Source organism: Hippopotamus amphibius, chromosome 6, assembly GCF_030028045.1.
Source record: "Hippopotamus amphibius kiboko isolate mHipAmp2 chromosome 6, mHipAmp2.hap2, whole genome shotgun sequence".
Lineage (NCBI taxonomy): Eukaryota > Metazoa > Chordata > Mammalia > Artiodactyla > Hippopotamidae > Hippopotamus > Hippopotamus amphibius.
In genome coordinates, this window is record NC_080191.1 from 43,727,333 (window position 1) to 43,747,348 (window position 20,016).

The window sequence follows — 20,016 nt, forward strand, 5'->3', positions numbered from 1 at the left end:
TGGATCTGTGTGAGTATTACAGACAAAGTTCTTACGATGGTCATCAGACCCAGCAAAAGCTGCCCTCCTCTCCCGCTCATCTCCACTCACCCACTCACTCCACCCCAGCCACCCTGTCCCTGCCGTTCCAGAAACACACTAGGCACAGCTCACCTTTGCCACTACTCTCCCAGGGTGCTCTTCCCTCTGGTATCCTCCTGGCTGACTCCCTCACCTCCATAACGTGTGTTTACTACATTTGAGAACATTCAGTTCTGCTCTCAAAGATGAGACCAGCAATGGGCTGGATAAACTCCTACGATACGTTAAATACTGTACGTAAATATCCTATGCGGCATGATAAAGATAGACATAATGAGTGAAATATATGATTTCAAAAGCATGGAATAATCAAGAGTGTTATTTCTATAAAGAAACGAATGGAAGGACCAAGCAGTAAGATCTTGATCATACCACCTCCAGGTTGACAGCTATGTTATCGCAAATTGACCACCCCTTGGAGACACATATTATGGTCCCCACTCTGACTCCATGTGTGTTCCATCCAAAAGACCCAGGGAAAGCTCATGGCTGCTCAACAGGCTAATTTATGAGTCATATGCTTCGCCTTGAGTCTCTCTCATAGAGCAAGTGTGTATTGGCCCCCAGGCATCTTCTCTCTGCTGAGCTTCTAGGTTAAGTTCAAGTCTGGTCCTATAACTTTACTATCAGTGAGAAGGCTGGGGGGGGGGGGGTGTGTGTGTGTGTGTGTGTGTGTGTGTGTGTGTGTGTGTGTGTGTGTGTGAATACATTAGCATTGCACAACCCAGGATTCATCTAGTGTGATCCTTCTACCTGCTTATACAACATCCTAAGTATGTTCATCTACCCCATCTCTTTCCTCTTGCTACCCTCCATGTGTTATGTGTTATGTGTTAGGTTGATTCAATAATCTGTATGATTCAAGCATCTTAACTTGGCCTGTGAGTCTTTCCGTTCCATAACAGAACAGCCTGCCTGGTACTACATCAGGGTCATTTCCTATAACAACCTCTTTCAAGTCTTTGTTTAAATGCCACCTTCTCAATGAGGTCTACCCTGAACACTCTATTGAAAACTGCAGTCCCCATTGCCAGCCCCCTAAGACCACTCTATTGGTTTTTTTCCCTTAGCAGATATCATTTTTAAACACGTGTAATTTATTTATTCTATTCATTGCTTATCGTCTGCCACTAGAAAATATATCCTCTTGCTCTTTGTTACTTAGTGATAGTCCACATTCATAACACAGCATCTAGAACATAGTGAAAATATTCGTTGCTGGATTGAATTGTCACAAATTGGGCACAAGTAAAAGTGCTGGGGTACATAGGTTGGTGCTCACAGTTTACAAAGATGTGAAAGTCCGTATCACCTCCAGCACTGAGCAGCAGCAACGGTGGAAGATTTATAGTGCACAGCTCCTGGAAAAAGCCACACAACTAGGGGTGATCTCAGTGGGGAAGACAGGGAGGAAAGGACACTCTAATAATAGCCTTTGGATCTATGTAAAGATGTTGAATGGAGAATTAGCTCGTCTCCCATTTCTAGTGGACTGTTTGAAGAAAACCGTCAATTTTAATTGGTTTTATCAGATTAAATTTTGAGAACACCCCTTTCTAAATTTAGGTGCAAACTCCGCTGCTTATAGAGGCTAAGCAGATAATTAAGTGAGGCAAGAGGAGGGTAACAGATTAGGGCGTGGTGTGGATTTTGCTGAACTGGAGCTCCCGGAGCCCATTAAAGACAGCAACCCCTCCTTGGCTTCAGCCAAGTGTTGAGATACAGGAATGTAGATACAATGTCACCACATTCAAGAATGTTAGAAATCCAATTTTTTCCCAAATTTCTCAATCTTCACAACTCTGAACGGAACAAAATTTATTATTTTGGCCTGCTAGTTTATTATTTCTGGATTATATTCAAGGCCCTCTGTCATTTGTTGCCAGCCACCCTTTCCAACCTGTACTACCTCTCCTTCTCAGCAAGAATCTTCCTCTGCATTTAGCCATCTCTAAGGCTCTCAACCCCCTTACACAGTTTTCCTGCTCCTCAGAAGACTGCCGTTTCATAGAATGGAACTTACCCCAGCCCATCTTTCTAGTCTTTCTCTCTAATCTTCTTTTCTTTAAGGACTCACAGATCAAGACCCACCATACCCTATTTCTCAGATTACTCTAATCTATAGCAATGTGTCCTTTAATTTTATTTGGAATCAATCATCTACCACCTTATGATATTAGACACCTTTCCTGTGTACATGCATTGTCCCCTAACCAGATTGTGATTTCCTCGAGGGTTAGTGTTTGGGACCAGAGCATACACAGTCTTTGTTGTTAGGAAGACTGGCCTTTGTCACCTACCATTAATGTGGCATCAAGCTAGTGACTGAATTTTTCTCAACCTCAGTTTCTTCACCTATAAAATGCAAATAATATTTCTTCATAGAGAGATTGCAAAGTCTAAAGGAGATTAATAGAAAACGGACACTCACAATGGATAGAAAAAATGTCTGGCACATAGTAAGGATTCAACCTGCATTGACTGTTTTCGTTCCATCTCATTTCATTTCTATAAAAATTCTTTTACAGTGCCCGGTATAGGTCTTTGCTCCACAGAACATTCATTATAAATATTTGTTGATCTGTTTCACATAGAGAACATTATTCCGACTCTAACAAAGGCATTTATGCCCAATTTCATACTTGGAAAACGCTAACAGGTATTTGACGAACAGGCGTTTCTCTGAAGATTCAGTGTGAGTTTTGCCCATGAACAGGACAGCAAGATAAACAAAACTTTCAGGATTTTCTTCATTTTTGTAGTTAGAGTTTATCTAAAGCAGTGGTTCTCAAAAGGGGTGGTGGAGACAAGTGTTCTCCCCAGGAGACCCTTGACAATGTCTGGAGACAGTTTGGATGTCACAGCTTGGGTGGGGGGTGTTCCAGGTATTTAGTGGTACATGGTGAAGATGCTGCTAAATATCCTACCATGGGAAGGACAGCCCTTCACCCCCTCCCCCCACAAGGAAAAGAGTTATCTGGCCCCAAATCTCATTAGTGCCGAATTAAAAGAAAAAAACCTCAGTCTCAAGATGAAGCAATCACCATTCTTAAGATCTCTCCCTTTCCAGAACTCTCTGCTATTCCAAATTCATGAGACAGGGGAGAGAGCAAGTAGCCGAAAGAGATCAACAGTAGGTCAAGTAAGTGGTGGGTGGTCAATAGAGAATTAAAGAGCCAACGCTGAAAGAATTCTTCTCAACTCAGGGGCTTCTAGGACCACCGAACTGGTGGCACCCTTTCTATTTCCAACACATCAAGGCATTGCTGCTGATGTGTGTCTAATTATTCTCTTCTTGAATAATGTATCCTATTTTGCCACACAATTAAACCAACAAGGAAACCAATGTAAAAGACCTCTATAAAGGGTACTAGATAAAATAAGTCTTGAATCCAAGCTGTTTGTTATGCTAACATATGACTGACTTAACAGGACCAGAACCCTTTGTAAATGTAAATTCATTCTCAAAGTTTCCCAAAGACACAACTGCTTTTATAAGAAGGTCAAATGTCTATCTTATACTCACACATCGAGGCTGTGAATAAATGTGGTTATAACATTGGTTTCCTCTCTCGGAAATTTCCTACATCGATGGCTTGGTTCTTTTCTTTCGTTAAATATAATCTAGCTGAATGTGAAATATTTTTTCTTTGTTCTTTTGCTTTCCTTTTTCATTGCCACCCCTCCTCCTCCATCCCACTTTCTTTTCTCTTTTCCTTTGTTACTTCCTTCCATATTTATTTCTTCCTTTCTTTCCAGCTATAGGAACAAGAAGAAAAGTTCTCAGTTATGGTTCCTTTCTAGTCCTCTTTCTATGCAAGCGCTGGTCACCTACTTTTAAAAATTAACTTCATGCTGCCATCTTGTGGTGAATTAAGATATCCAGCCAGTCAAATAAATTCAGAGTTCTGAATTATTGAAATCCCCGAAAATGCACAGCCCGTTAACTAAGAATCCACGTGATCTCACCTCATGTTTTAAGATCCAGGGCTCAGAGCTAAGCCCCCTCAATCCCTACAATCCTCCCTCCTCCCAAAGCCTGTGATTTCTCCTGGGAAAGGAGGCAAATATTGTTATCACATTGAGTCTTGACAACTCTTGAGTATGGAAAAAGCTTCTACATAGGCCTATGGCATATTTTAGCTTTTTAGAAGGAACTTCTCGGGTTTTAAGTATTGTGAATTCACTGGTCTCAGGTCATCCAGGTAGATTCAAGATCTACAATATTAAGGTAGGAGAATTGCCCAGTCATGATATTGATGTTAACCTAGATACGTAACCAAAAATCAAATACTTTGGGACAGGCAGAAAACAACACAAAAAAGTTAGTGAGAGATTTTTAAAGATCAAAATAGTATTTTTTTTCAATGAAATAATACAAATGTCTATTGCCTCATTGTAGCAGGGAAGTTACACAAAATATAAAACTGATATTTAATGAAAGTTCTAAAGAGTAGATCCCTCAGGTGATGCTAGGGCCTCAAACTGAGCAGATTCAAAATGAAATTCACTCATTATTTCCCCAGCCCCAGCTTCCCCACACCCACCACACACGAACACACGCAAGCACACGCACACGGGTCTCCATACTACAGCCGTACTATACCTCTTTAAAATTCTTATCTGATCATATAACTATCCTTAATTTCCTTCACTGGCCTCTCTTGTCCTCGGATCAAAGCCTGAAATCCCCAACGCGGATCTGATTCCCTGTCCACGTCCCTAGCCCCCTGTGTTCCATCTGTATTTGCCTCCTTCTGATTCAAGCACCGTGCATTCACTCACAAGGTGGGTTTCCCTGTCTACATGCACCTGTACTTCTTCTGTAACAATCCTCATGCCCATAATTCATTTTTTCCTGTTACAAGAGGGTAGGGGCTCTGGGGCATTTTTCTTACTACATAGTGAATGCTCAGACATATTGATTTAACCTGCCTCTGAATGTGGTTCTCAGCAACAATGAGGTAAGATAGGACTTGTAGAGTAAGGAAGACTGTAGGACCCCTGCCATGGTTTCCAGATAAGAAACAGGTCCGACAAGCCTGGATTATCCTCTGGCTTGTCTAATGGCAGCCCTGGAATCAGAACCCTGTTATCCCGACAGACAATTCCAAGGCCTCTCTGGGAGGAGAGATGGGGATACAGGATGCTTCCTTTGATATAAACATTGGATGTGATATGGGTTTGGGGGGTGAGTGTGAGTCTGGTCCCTGGTGCCTCCCTTAGTGAAAGCATCTGCTTTCTCCCTGTGCTTTGGGAGTTCACCCTGAGTTCTGTGGTTCTCTTTGTTCAGAAGCTTTAAATGTTCAAATCTATGACTTTGTGGTTTGGGGAAGGCCATTCAGAGTGATTTTGGTGTGCTCTGAAGAAAGGAAAAGGGAAAGAAAACTAACTTTTATGTTTCCAGCTTTTATGCCCACTCTATAAAACATCTGTCACTCTTCACTCTTCCCAATCCAAAGTTAAGCAACAGGGCCCTTCGGGGAAATGAGCTCTGATGACTGAGATCCTCCTCAGTGCCAATCTCGATCTCCAGGCAGGGGGTGCATCAATGCTCAGAGCTGGAAGGAGGGCTTCTTAGGAGACCCTGGGGAGGCGGGAGACTTTCCTGTGGCTGATGGTGAATTCAGCCTTGGGAATTAGCTAAAGGCAGACGCTTCCACCACCAGCTGTGATAGTGTGATGTATTATATAAAGAGAAATACATATTCGGGCTTGGTCCTGGTTCCTGACACAGAACTCCTGAAACCCTTGTAAATTTCTAAGTAATAAGAGTACTAGGAGCAGACTTTCCTGGTGGCGCAGTGGTTAAGAATCCGCCTACCAATGCAGGGGACATGGGTTCGATCCCTGGTCCAGGAGGATCCCACGTGCCACAGAGCAACTAAGCCAGTGTGCCACAACTACTGAGCCTGTGTGCTGCAACTACTGAAGCCCGCACACCTAGAGCCCGTGCTCTGCAACAAGAGAAGCCACCACACTGAAAAGCCTGCACACTTCAGTTAAGAGTAGCCCATGCTCGCTGCAACTAGAGAAAGACCGTGTGCAGCAATGAAGACTCAATGCAGCCAATAGATAAATAAATTTATTTTATTTAAAAAAAAAAAGAGTACTAGGAGCATCTTTTGTCCTAATGAGGCAACTCTGGGTGGGCTTCTGGATGGGGCCTGGTCACCAGAAAGACTAAGTCATGATGAGATGCTTGGAATTTTCAGCCTCATCCCCGCAACCACCACCTCTCCAGAGAGGGGAGAGGGGCTGCAAATGGACTTAAGGCTCCATCATGCCTACGTGACAAAGCCTCCACAAAGCCCCAGCAAGCAGGGGCTTCAGAGAACTTCCAGCTTGGTGAACACATCCCTGTGCCAGGCTGGTGATGCATCCCAACTCCACAAGGACAGGAGCTCCTGCATCCGGGAACCTTCCAGAACTCAGCCTAGTATCTTTTCATCGGGCTGTTCATCTGTATCCTTAATAAACTAGTAAACACAAGAAAGTGTTTCCCTGCATTCTGTGAGCTGTTCTAGCAAATAATCAAATCCACGGGGGAGAAGATGATGTATGTAGCTGTGTCTGACAAGTTGTAGGTAACCTGGGGAACTTCCACTTGCTTTTGGCATCTGATGTGGGAGAGGGGTCATCTCTTGGGACTGAGCCCTTAACCTGTGGGCTCGATCTGACGATGACTCCAGGTAGATAGTGTCAGAATTGAGTTGCACTGTAGGACACTCACTTGGGGTCACAGAGAATCACTTGGTGCGGGAAAACCCCACACACATTTGGTGAAGAGAAGTGTCAGAAATGTGAGTGTGGTAGTCATGCGAGGGTAAAGGAGAGACCCACAGGAGGGAAGACTGGATGGTTTTCTTTTCTTTCTTTTTTCTTTTTTTGCAATAAACTACACATATTTAGAGTGTACAATTTGGTATCCCAGTCTCCCAATTCATTCCCCCCCAAACCTCCCTGCTTTCCCCACTTGGTGTCCATATGTTTGTTCTCTACATCTGTGCCTCTATTTCTGCCTTGCAAACCCGTTGATCTGTACCATTTTTCTATAGTCCACATATATGTGTTAATATACGATATTTGTTTTTCTCTTTCTGACTCACTTCACTCTGTATGATAGTCTCTAGGTCCATCCATTTCTCTACAAATGTCCCAGTTTCATTGCTTTTTACAGCTGAGTAATATTTCATTGTATATATGTACCACATCTTTTTTATCCATTCATCTGTTGATGGGCATTGAGGTTGCTTCCATGTCCTGGCTATTGTAAATAGTGCTGCAGTGAACATTGGAGTGCATGTGTCTTTTTGCATTATGGTGTTCTCTGGGTATATGCCCAGTAATGGGATTGCTGGGTCATATGGTAGTTCTATTTTTAGGGTTTCAAGGAACCTCCATACTGTTCTCCATAGTGGCTGTACCAATTTACATTCCCACCAGCAGTGTAAGAGAGTTCCCTTTTCTCCATACCCTCTCCAGCATTTACTGTTTGTAGGTTTTCTGATGATGCCCATTCTAACTGGTGTGAGGTGATACCTCATTGTAGTTTTGATTTGCATTTCTCTGATAATTACTGATGTTGAGCAGCTTTTCATGTGCCTCTTGACCATCTGTATGTCTTCTTTGGAGAAATGCCTATTTAGGTCTTCTGCCCATTTTTTTGATTGGGTTGTTTGTTTTTTTGATATTGAGCTGGATGAACTGTTTATACATTTTGGAGTTTAATCCTTTGTCTGTTGATTCGTTTGCAAATATTTTCTCCCATTTGGAGGGTTGTATTTTCATCTTGCTTATAGTTTCCTCTGCTGTGCAGAAGCTTTGAAGTTTCATTAGGTCCCACTTATTTATTTTTGTTTTTATTTCCATGACTCTAGGGAGTGGGTCAAAAAAGACCTTGCTGTTATTTACATCGAAGAGTGTTCTTCCTATGTTTTCCTCTAGGAGTTTTATAGTTTCTGGCTTTACATTTAGGTCTTTTATCCATTTTGAGTTTATTTTTGTGTATGGTGTTAAAGTGTTCTAATTTCATTCTTTTACATGTAGCTGTCCAGTTTTCCAAGCACCACTTATTGAAGAGGCTGCCTTTTCTCCATTGTATATCCTTGCCTCCTTTGTCATAGATTAGTTGACCATAGTTTATCTCTGGGCTTTCTATCCTGTTCCATTGATCTATATTTCTGTTTTTGTGACAGTACCATACTGTCTTGATCACTGTAGCCTTGTAGTATAGCCTGAAGTCAGGAAGCCTGATTCCCCCAACTCCGTCTTACCTTCTCAAGATTGCTTTGGCTGTTCAGGGTCTTTTGTGTTTCCATACAAGTCGTAAGATTTCTTGTTCTAGTTCTGTGAAAAATGCCATTGGTAATTTGATCGGGATTGCATTCAATCTGTAAATTGCTTTCGGTAATATAGTCATTTTCACAATGTTGATTCTTCCAATCCAAAAACTTGGTATGTCCCTCCATCTGTTTGTGTCGTCTTTGATTTCTTTCATTAGTGTCTTACAGTTTTCTGAGTACAGGTCTTTTACCTCCTTGGTTAGGTTTATTCCTAGGTATTTTATTCTTTTTGTTGCAATGGTGAATGGGATTGTTTCCTTAATCTCTCTTTCTGATCTTTCATTGTTAGTGTATAGAAATGCAAGAGATTTCTGTGTGTTAATTTTGTATCCTGCAATTTTACCAAATTCATTGATTAGCTCAAGTAGTTTTCTGGTGGCATCTTTAGGATTTTCTATGTATAGTATCATGTCATCTGCAAACAGTGACAGTTTTACTTCTTTTCCAATTTGGATTCCTTTTATTTTTTTTTCTTCTCTGATTGCTGTGGCAAGGACTTCCAAAACTATGTTGAATAGTAGTGGTGAGAGTGGACATCCTTGTCCTTTTCCTGATCTTAGAGAGAATGCTTGCAGTTTTTCACATTTGAGAATGATGTTGGCTGTGGGTTTGTCATATATGGCCTTTATTATGTTCAGGTAGCTTCCCTCTATGCCCACTTTCTGGAGAGTTTTTGTCATAAATGGGTGTTGAATTTTATCAAAAGCTTTTTCTGCATCTATTGAGATGATCATGTGGTTTTTATCCTACAATGTTACTATGGTGTATCACATTGATTTGCGTATATTGAAGAATCCTTGCATTCCAGGGATAAACCCCACTTGATCATGGTATATGATGCTTTTCATGTGTTGTTGGATTCTGTTGGCGAGTATTTTGTTGAGGATTTTTGCATCTAAATTCATCCGTGATGTTGGTCTGTAATTTTCTTTTTTTGTAGTATCTTTGTCTGGTTTTGGTATCAGGGTGATGGTGGACTCATAAAATGAGTTTGGGAGTGTTCCTTCCTCTGCAATGCTTTGGAAGAGTTTGAGAAGGATGGGTGTTAGCTCTTCTCTAAATGTTTGATAAAATTCACCTGTGAATCCATCTGGTCCTGGACTTTTGTTTGTTGGGAGATTTTTAATCACAGTTTCAATTTCATTACTTGTGATTGGTCTGTTCATATTTTTTATTTCTTCCTGGTTCAGTCTTGGAAGGTTATACCTTTCAAAGAATCTGTCCATTTCATCCAGGTTGTCCATTTTATTGGCATATAGTTGCTTATAGTAATCTCTTATGGTGCTTTTTATTTCTGTGGTGTCTGTTGTAACTTTTCCTGTTTCATCTCTAATTTTATTGATTTGAGTCCTCTCCCTCTTTTTCTTGATGAGTCTTGCTAGAGGTTTATCAATTTTATTTATCTTCTCAAAGAACCAGCTTTTAGTTTTATTGATTTTTGCTGTTGTTTTCTTTGTTTCTATTCCATTTATTTCTGCTCTGTTCTTTATGATTTCTCTCCATCTACTAACTTTGGGCTTTGTTTGCTCTTCTTTCTCTAGTTTCTTTAGGTGTAAGGTTAGATTGTTTATTTGGGATTTTTCTTGTTTCTTGAGGTAGGATTGTATCGCTATAAACTTCCCTTTTAGAACTGCCTTTGCTGCATCCCATAGGTTTTGGATCATCGTGTTTTCATTGTCATTTGTCTCTAGGTATTTTTGGATTTCCTCTTTGAGTTCATCAGCGATCTCTTGGTTATTTAGTAGCGTATTGTTTAGCCTCCATGTGTTTGTGTTTTTTTACAGTTTTTTTCCTGTAATTGACTTCTAATCTCATAGTGTTGTGGTCAGAAAAGATGCTTGATATGATTTCAATTTTCTTGAATTTACCAAGGCTTGATTTATGACCCAAAATGTGATCTATCCTGGAGAATGTTTCATGTGCACTTGAGAAGAATGTGTAATCTGCTGTTTTTGGATGTAATGTTCTATAGATGTATATTAAATCAAGCTGATTTATTGTGTCATTTAAAGCTTGTGTTTCCTTATTAACTTTCTGTGTGGATGATCTGTCCATTGGTGTAAATGGGGTGTTAAAGTTCCCCACTATGATTGTGTTACCGTCGATTTCCTCTTTCATAGTTGTTAGCATTTGCCTTATGTATTGAGGTGCTCCTATATTGGGTGCATATATATATATTTATAATTGTTATCTCTTCTTCTTGGATTGATCCCTTGATCTTTTTCTTGTCTCTTGTAACATTTTTTATTTTAAAGTCTATTTTATCTGATATGAGTATTGCTAGTCCAGCTTTTTTTGATTTCCATTTGCATGGAGTATCTTTTTCCATCCCCTCACTTTCAGTCTGTATGTGTGCCTAGGTCTGAATTGAGTCTCTTCTAGACAGCATATATATAGGTCTTGTTTTTGTATCCATTCAGCCAGTCTGTGTCTTTTGGTTGGTGCATTTAGTCCATTTACATTCAAGGTCATTATCGATATGTATGTTCCTATTACCATTTTCATAATTGTTTGGTTTTCATTTCTGTAGGTCCTTTTCTTCTCTTATGTTTCCCACTTAGAGAAGTTCCTTTAGCATTTGTTGTAGGGCTGGTTTGGTGGTGCTGAATTCTCTTAGCTGTTGCTTCTCTGTAAAGCTTTTGACTTCTCTGTCGAATCTGAATGAGATCCTTGCTGGGTAGAGTATTCTTGGTTGTAGGTTGTTTCCTGTCATCACTTTAAATATACCTTGCCACTCCCTTCTGGCTTGCAGAGTTTCTGCTGAGAAATCAGCTGTTAACCTGATGGGAGTTCCCTTGTATGTTATTTGTCATTTTTCCCTTGTTGCTTTTAATAACTTTTCTCTGTCTTTAATTTTTGTCAGTTTGACTGCTGTATGTCTTGGTGTGTTTCTCCTTGGGTTTACCCTGCCTGGGACTCTCTGTGCTTCCTGGACTTGGGTAGCTATTTCCTTTCCCATAGTAGGGAAGTTTTCAACTATAATCTCTTCCAGTATTTTCTCAGGGCATTTCTCTCTCTCTTCTCCTGCTGGGACCCCTATAATGCAAATGTTGGTGCATTTAACATTGTCCCAGAGGTCTCTTAGGCTGTCTTCAGTTCTTTTCATTCTTTTTTCTTTATTCTTTTCCACATCAGTGATTATCACCATTTTGTTTTCCAGGTCACTTATTTGTTCTTCTGCCTCAGTTAATCTGCTATTGGTTCCTTCTAGTGTATTAATCATTTGAGTTATTGTGTTGCATATCACTGTTTGTTCGTTCTTTAATTCTTCTAGGTCTTTGGTAAACTTTTCTTGCAACTTTTTGATCTTTGCATCCGGTCTTTTTTCAAAGTCCTGGATCATCTTCACCATCATTATTCTGAATTATTTTTCTGGAGGGGTGCCTATCTCCTCTTCATTTAGTTGTTTTTCTGGGGATTTATCTTGTCCCTTCATTTAGTATAAAGTCTTTTGCCTTTTCATTTTCTCTGTCTTTCTGTGGCAATGGTTTTCAGTCCCACAAGATGAAATACTGCTGATACTGCTTGATTCTGCTGTTTGCCCTCTTGTGGAGGAAGCTGTCTAGGAGGCTCATGTGTGCTCCCTGATGGGAGGGACTGATGGTGGGTTGGGCTGGGTGGGTGGAGCTCATTAAAACTTTAATCTTATTTGGTGGGCGGAGCTCAGTGACACTTTAATCTGCTTGTCTGCCAATGGGTGGGGCTGTGTTCCCATCCTGGTGGTAGTTTGGCCTGAGGTGACCCAGCTTACAGGCTCTTTGGTGGGGCTAATGGTGGACTCTGGGAGGGCTCACACCAATGAGCACTTCTCAGAACCCCTGCTGCCAGTGCCCTGTCTCCTCAGTGAGCCACAGCTGCCCCCCACAGCAACCCTCCAACACCAGCAGGTAGGTCTGGTTCAGTCTCCTATGGGGTCACTGCTCCTTCCCCCGGGTCCTGGTGAGCACACTTTTTTGTGTGCCCTCCAAGAGTGGAGTCTCTGTTTCCCCCAGTCCTGTGGAGGTCCTGCAGTCAAATCCCGCTGGCTTTCAAAGCCTGATTCTCTGGGGATTCCTCCTCCCATTGCTGGACCCCCAGGTTAAAAGCCTGACGTGGGGCTCAGAACCCTCAGGACTTCTGCGGTATAATTGTTCTCCAGCTTGTGAGTCACCCACCCAGCATTTATGGGATTTGATTTTAACGTGATTGCGCCCCTCCCACCGTCTCATTGCAGCTTCTCCTTTGTCTCTGGATGTGGGGTGTTTTTTTTTTTTTGGTGAGTTCCAGTGTCTTTCTGTCGATGATTATTCAGCAGTTAGTTGTAATTCCGGTGCTCTTGCAAGAGGGAGTGAGCGCACATCCTCCTACTCCGCCATCTTGATTCTGTTTTCCAGACTGGATGATTTTCTAAGTCACCAGCCCAGGCCAGAGCCCACACTGTAAATCAAACCACAGTTATACCAACTGTGTTGGGGTTCTAGAAACTCAATATTCTGCCAATTTTAGTTCTCTATGACCTATTTGTTGTCTCATATATTTGTGATATGCAATAAATCTTACAATCAAAAGGGCCTTGGAAGCAACTATACTCCAATTAAGAAAAGGGGGGGTGGGGACTTATCTTAAGAGAGGACTAGGAAGGGAGAGAGCAGGGGAGGGGGTGGGGGAAAGCAGGCTGAGTCACTGCAGCTTGCAGTAAAGGAAGAACAGACCTAAAGACCCCTGAGGTATGTGCTTGACAAGAGGCCATGAGCTGAGTAAGAAGTAGAGAACTGGACAAAGTCCTCTGAGAGGTGCAAGGCTAGAGAGGGAAGAACTGGCCTTCACATTGGAGTGGAAACAACTAATCAATCTGTCCAAACCCGTTCCCCATAAAGGGAGGACTGGTGGCTGCCGGGCTGGCTCGGTGAATGCTGTTTACTGATTGTAAAGGGTGAGGGTCAGGCTCGTGGAGAGCGTGCTTGTTTCAGGGCCACAGGGACAGTGACATCAGAGAAAGTTGCAGCCATCTGTCACTGGTTCTCTGTGGATTAGTGGTTACCAGCCTGAGCAACTGGTACAAAGGTGAATCACAGTCAGCAAAAGCAGTATACTTTATTTCAGACTAATCTCTACAATAACGTCTATTGCTTTTGCTGACTATGTTTATTGTACAATACACTGTGGCTTTAAGGAAATGACTTTCAAGGCCCCCCAGTCCCAACCTGCAGGAAAGAATGAGAACTGGGTCCCACAACACTCTGCCTCCCCTCTGTAGATAAGCTCCCCTGCATCCACCCTCCACGCCCACGCCACTTTCCCTCTTCCTTACACTTACCTGGTCAAACCCCATCCTCGTTAAATCCAACCCACATCACTCTGTGCTTGCAGCCCTACCCCTGTGCATGGCTGGAAAAACCACCCCACCATGGCAGCTGGTCTTATTTTAAATTCATGGCAGCAAATGTCTCAGATTCTCCTAGGCCCATAGTCGCCCAAGCAGTTCTGCTGTATTTCCCCAGTCAGCTCACTCCCGTGACCTTGTAGATGACTGTCACACACCTCCTCCTCTCTGATTTTCCATCACATTCTCCCCCTTCCTGACTCTCAGCTAAACATTTGCTTCTCATGTCATGATGAAAGTTGAAGCAACAAGAAGAGACACTCCACACCCTGCCACTTCTGTGTTCACCTACCCACCCCACTTGCCTCTGAGGCCAAATAATTTGTGTTCCCTTCTGTAGTCTAAGACCAATTTGTGCACTATGTCCCATCCTTTTGCACATACTCAAGGACACCATCATCCCCTTGATCTCGTGTATCATTCATTTCCCTCCTCTACTGGACCAGTCCCATCAGCATACAAGCATGCTGTAATAGCTCCCATGTTACACACACACGTCTTTCGAAATCTACATTCCCCTCTAGCTTTTATTCCATCTGTCCTCTTTCTTTTATATCAAAATGCCTTAAAGAGTTTTTAATCCTTTGCGATCTCCACATCCTCTCTCCCCAGGCTCTCTGGGACCCACTCAAATAGGGCTTCTGCCTGACCGTTCCATTGCAACGGTTCTGGTCAAGGTCAGCAACCTGCATGTGGTCAAGCTCAATGGTCACTCCACACACTTTTTGTCTGGTCTATTAGCAGTATCTGTCGTTCCTCTCTGGCTTCTTGAAACACTAACTGCATTTGGCTTGTAGGTCATAACTTCCTTTTGGTTTTCCTTGAATTCATTGGCCTCTTCTCATTGTCCACTGAACTGCATCTTCACCTGACCTCTGGATGTTGGAGTGCCCCAGGGTGCAGTCCTCTGACATTTTTTATGCTCAGATTACATTCACGTCCTAAGTTAACTTAGCTTTCAATGTCACTACAGGCCAGCAACTCCCATATCGACATCTCTAACTAGACCTCTCCCCTGAATTCCAGGATCCTGAGTCTATCTGTTGGGCATCTCTGATAACCCAAAGATCACAGTAGTTCAGTGTTTGGCCTCCGGAATCTATTTGTGATTGAAGCCTAGCTTCAATCTTAGTAGCAATTAGTAGATGCACATGCAGAAAAGTGTTGACATATCAGGTATGATAGCTGGTCTTAAAAAGGCATCCTTGCAAGGTTGGTCCTTGGTTGGCATCCAGGAACTTGGATTTCAGGAGCATTCACTCTATTTCCCAAACTGATAAGAATACCTCCCTGAGCCTAAACTTGGCAAACAATATGACTCATGCTGAATACATGCTTTCCTTCTGGGAGTCTGGAATTTTGATACATGCTGGGCAGAGGTGGCCTACATAACCAGCTTCCAATAAAAACCCAAGCATTTAGTTGCTAATGAGCTTCCCTGGGAATCATTTTTCATACATGTTGTCACCGCTCATTGCTGGAGAAATTAAGTGCATCCTGGGTGACTGTACTGAAAGAGGGCTCTTAGAAGCTTGGGCGTGGTTTCCCTTCAACTTTCTCCCATGTGCCTTTGCCCTTTGCTATTTGCTTGGTATCTTTTCATTGTAATAAATCATGACCATGAGTATGGCTGCATGCTGAGACCTGTACGTCGTCCTAGCAAGTCACTCAACCTGGGGGACGTCTCAGGGGTGCCCAAAACACATATATATCTGAACAAGTCACTTCATCGTTCTGTGCTTTGCTTTCCTCATCTGTAAAATGGGAATAATAATGGCATCCAACTCATAGGGCTGTTGTGAAGATTAAATGGGTTAATACATGAGAAGAACTTAGTGCCTGGCTCGTGGTAAACATAAATATTATGTTATCTCAAACATAAGTGCCTAAGAATGTACAGTTAGATAATACAGGAGCCAGGGTAAGAACCTGAATATCCCTGATTTTTTGGTTTTACTGTGAACATTATACTCTTATCATGTCTCAGACATTTAAGTTACTCAGGACTCTATATTTAAATACATTCACCTATCTGAAGCAATTCAGTTCAGTAAGCCATGCACTGGTTTACCTATAGAGAAAAAATGATTAGAAGTTCATCAGTTTGTTTTCTTGAATAGTCACATAAATACATATGACAAATTCAATCTGTTAGAATATAATTGTAAGACATTTAATTGACTATGATCTATTGAACATTTTAATCCTATAGCGCATTGTGCTATGGACAAAGCTCAGAGATCATTATTTAAAAGGTTACACTTTTACAACAGTCTTCAGTTTCTCTCACTAAGCATTTCTGAAGGCTAGTGTATGCAAAGCTCTATAAAGTTACTATGTTGCTGAGAAACATCATTTAGTATTTCAGACAGTGATCACCACTGACCTTGCCACTTAGCAATATGAGCAGCAGAGGGGCTGCCCATCTTCCTCCAGACTTCAGGAAATTCTAGACAGACTTTGAGCTCAACACACACACATGCACACACACAGCAGGGCAGTGAGGCTCATTCACTCTGATTAAGCCTGCATTGGTGCTCCCTACCTTATCCCTCCAAGGTCCTTCTCCAGGGCCCTCTCAACTTCTTGGCCAGGACCAGGCATTGTCACAATCTACATGGCCCAACTGCTCACTTCCCTGAGTGTTTACTGTGTGATTCCACCCTCCTTGACACCCTTCTGTGATGGGGGAACCAAGTAGCACAGTCCAACCAGATGGAAAAGGGAATTCTCCAGGGGAGCCCTGTGAAGATGGTCATTTGTTCATGCCTCTCAAATAATGAATCCCAGCCTATGACTTTCCCTTTACTTTCAAGTCCCTCCTTCTCCTCCTCCTGTTAGACAGGTGGCTTGATGCAAGGAACCTAGGCTCTGAAATCCATGCCTGAGCGCGTCAATTCTGACGACGGCCAGTAGGGGGAGCCTGAGAGGTGAGGAAAGGAGAACAGGCATCAACCAACCCGCAGACCACCTGTTTACAGAACAGGACAGTTATCTTGAGAAGCAAGACGCCACTGAGGTTTGAGTTTAGAATGTAGTGTTTTGAGTAATGAATCAAAGACAACTTCACCTTCTCCTAGCAGGTCCTGATTCCTGTCCTCCCCCACCTCTGTCTCTTCTCAACATAGCAGCCAGTGATCCTTTTAAAACGTATGTCCCAACATGTCACATCTGTGTTTGAAGATTTGCAGTGGCTGCTATCTTGTTCTGAGTAAAAGCCAAAGGCTTTGGGTGGCCCACAGGCCCTGCATGACCTGCCCCCACTTGATTCTCTGGCCTCATCTCCTCTTGCTCACTCTGCTGCAGCCCGTGCTCTTTCCTCAAACACACCAGGCACGTTCCTGCCGCCATTCTCGTTCTGGCTGCTCACTCCTCCCGAGTCTCCTTCCTCAATACAAACATGCAGGTTCCCTCATCTCTTAAGATCTGTGCTCAACCCCCGACACCTCTGATTCGCTTCCCCTGCTTTATTTTCCTGCACAGCACTTATCACCATCAGACATACTACACACTTGATTGTTTGCTTATGGTCACTCTTGTCCACTAGAATGTCAGACCCAGAAGGGGAGGGACTGGACCTGCTTTATTCAGTGTTTAGTCCCTGTACCTAGAACTGGGCAGCGTCCATGACAGGTGCTCAGGAAGTTTTTACTACATGAGTGAATAAATGAACTAGTGTTTAAACACACAATTTAATTCCTATGCCCAAGTGTCTTCTTAGTTGCAAATTGATTTCCAAGCATTGAGTATCCAAAACAAGAGAAAAAACAAGTCAATGAAAAGACTGGAGGAAAACAGACTTTCCTTGAGAATGACTTTGCACACAGAACTTTAAATAGCTTGCAAAGCAGAGCTAGTAACTGAGAGTGTTAAAGTATCTGGAAATGACTGCAATGTGTAAGCTGCCAATCTAGGGAGATACAGCTTTAGGTACCAGGCGCTGGCGCCAGAAATTCTGAGTGCTCATTTTTTTCAGTTAAGGTAGTCTCTCCTGGAAAAAGCCAGCTTACATTTATTTCAGGTCAAGGATTCGTATAAGTAGCACAGATTTCAAATATTTTCTCCCATCGTTCCCATATTTATTAGATAAATTCCCCAATTTTTGTTTCACAAATAAGCTAGTCATAATTGTAACGTGAACATGACTTTGAGGATAGGTTTTGTTGGGACTTGATGTTGTACATTCTATGTGTTTTCACAAATATTTAATGACATGTATCCATCATTATGGTATCAAATAGAGTAATTTACTGCCCTAAAAGTCCTGTGCTCTGCCTGTTCACCCATCTCCTCATCCTTCCCTCCCCCCACTTCCTGTCAACTACCGACTTTTTTGTTTGTTTCCTTAGTTTTGTTATTTACAGGATGTTACGCAGTTGGAGTCATAGCATGTAGCCCTTTCGGATTGGCTTCTTTCACTTAGTAATATACATTTAAGGTTCCTCCATGTCTTTTCATGGCTTGATAGCTCATTTCTTTTTAGCACAGAATATTCCATTGCCTTGATGCACCACAGTTTATTTATTCATTCACCTATTGAAGGACATCTTGGTTGCTTTCATATTTTGGTAATCATGAACAAGTTGGCTGTAGACGCCAGATGCAGCTTTTTGTGTGGACATAAATTTATAACTCATTTGGGTAAATACTAAGATGTGTCATTGCTTAGTTGTATGGAATGTCCCACTTTTTAAAGAAAAAAAATGTCCTCCATCTTCTCAGGGCTGGGCATTTATCATCAAACTTAGATACATCTTCAAACTTATATATACATAATTACAGTAGGGAAGGGTGAGAGATATCTTTTTCACTTATTTTTCTCAGTTTAAATATTTCTTCAGTTTAGCCTTCCAGTAGAAATTATAGTTAATATAATAATAACTCTTGTAAATAACTCTTCCTTTTCTATAATAGCTGACCTGAATTGCTAAATCTCAAACTATCACTACTAAGCCTTCATCTTCTAGACTTGTATTTTAATGTTTACAGTGATTACCAAGGCAGTAATGGTACAAAGGTGACTTCTAGTCATCAAGATTCCATTACACTTAATATGCCATCAATTACATTTGCTGTATCCTGATTCTTTGGAAACTGGCATACCGTATGTGTTTGATACGATGAATTGTTATTAATCAGTATATTTAATAAACCAAAATACTGATTTTTCTATTTTACTGGAAAATCATGTTTAATCTCTACACTGCACAATAAAGTTGAAGATGATGACATTATTATGTCATAAATAGTGGTGAGTCCCACTTTATCTCAAGAAAGGAGACTCAGGAATTTCCTAGAGATAAAGCAGAGTGCATCTGGAGTGGTTGCTCCAGTTACAGACTCTCCTGCAGTGGTTGCTCCAATTATAGCCTCATGTTTTGAGTCCTCTGCTTGGCACCAACCTGTCTCCAGGTGGCGCCAGAGTACAGCTGTCGACCAACGTGCACTGCAAATTGAATCAAAACCCTACGTGTTAACACAAATACAGCAAAATACTAATTGTAGAATCTAGGTGATATGTATATGCCTGTTCACTGTACAATTTTCAACTTTTCTGTATGTTTGAAACTTTTTTATAAAAAAAACATTTGGGAGAAAAAAATTGGGTTTTCCTGACATAAAGGGCTGTGTGTAAAGTGCAGCAACTTATGTAGAGATGTAAATTGTGGTTGACTCATCTTTGCGTTATTTTTATCATCTTTAAAATTTTCATTTTATATAGTCAATACTTTTGCTCTTCACGAAGTTTTAAGAGTAAGGAATTGTGAGTTGTGATGTTTTCCTGACAATAACTTCTGTCAATATTAGCTATTCACATACATACATCTTATAGTCCAAGCTAAAATACAGACTCCTTGAGGACAGGTTCCATTCCCCTTTGTATATTTGCCCAGCTCCCAGCTAAATATACTAAGTGCACAGGAAACCCCTGATTAATTTTAAATGATGCAGAGAAGAGGTAGCACAATTTAAAACTGAAAAGCCAGGGGCTTGGTGATTATTGAGGCTTTAGCACAGTGAAATACAGAGGAGAGATTCCTTAATGAATTTGAAATGTGTTGATGGAATTGTCTAATTTAAAAATGCCCTTGATGTCGTGGTGGTCCTTGTATTTCCTTTTAAAATGCTATTGTATACCAGCAATGTCTCTTTAGCACTTCCAGGAACCCACTTTCTAACTGCTAGGAAAAATCCAGAGACATGTACATGTACATCCCACATATTATA

General features: G+C 41.6%; 2 long non-coding RNA genes across 3 annotated transcripts in view; one reads left to right on the top strand and one right to left on the bottom strand.

Annotated features, from left to right (window-relative positions):
• LOC130855906 (uncharacterized) overlaps positions 1 to 20,016 on the bottom strand; it is a 52,624-nt gene that overhangs the window by 8,699 nt on the left and 23,909 nt on the right. The window lies entirely within an intron of this gene.
• The window catches only part of LOC130855905 (uncharacterized), a 44,161-nt gene continuing 36,336 nt past the window's right edge, over positions 12,192 to 20,016 (top strand). Inside the window, exon 1 of one of the 2 annotated variants that reach the window (XR_009054391.1) lies at positions 12,192 to 12,313. This is a non-coding gene — a long non-coding RNA (uncharacterized LOC130855905). The remainder of the gene's footprint in view (positions 12,314 to 20,016) is intronic. The other variant, XR_009054392.1, reaches the window with a different exon arrangement.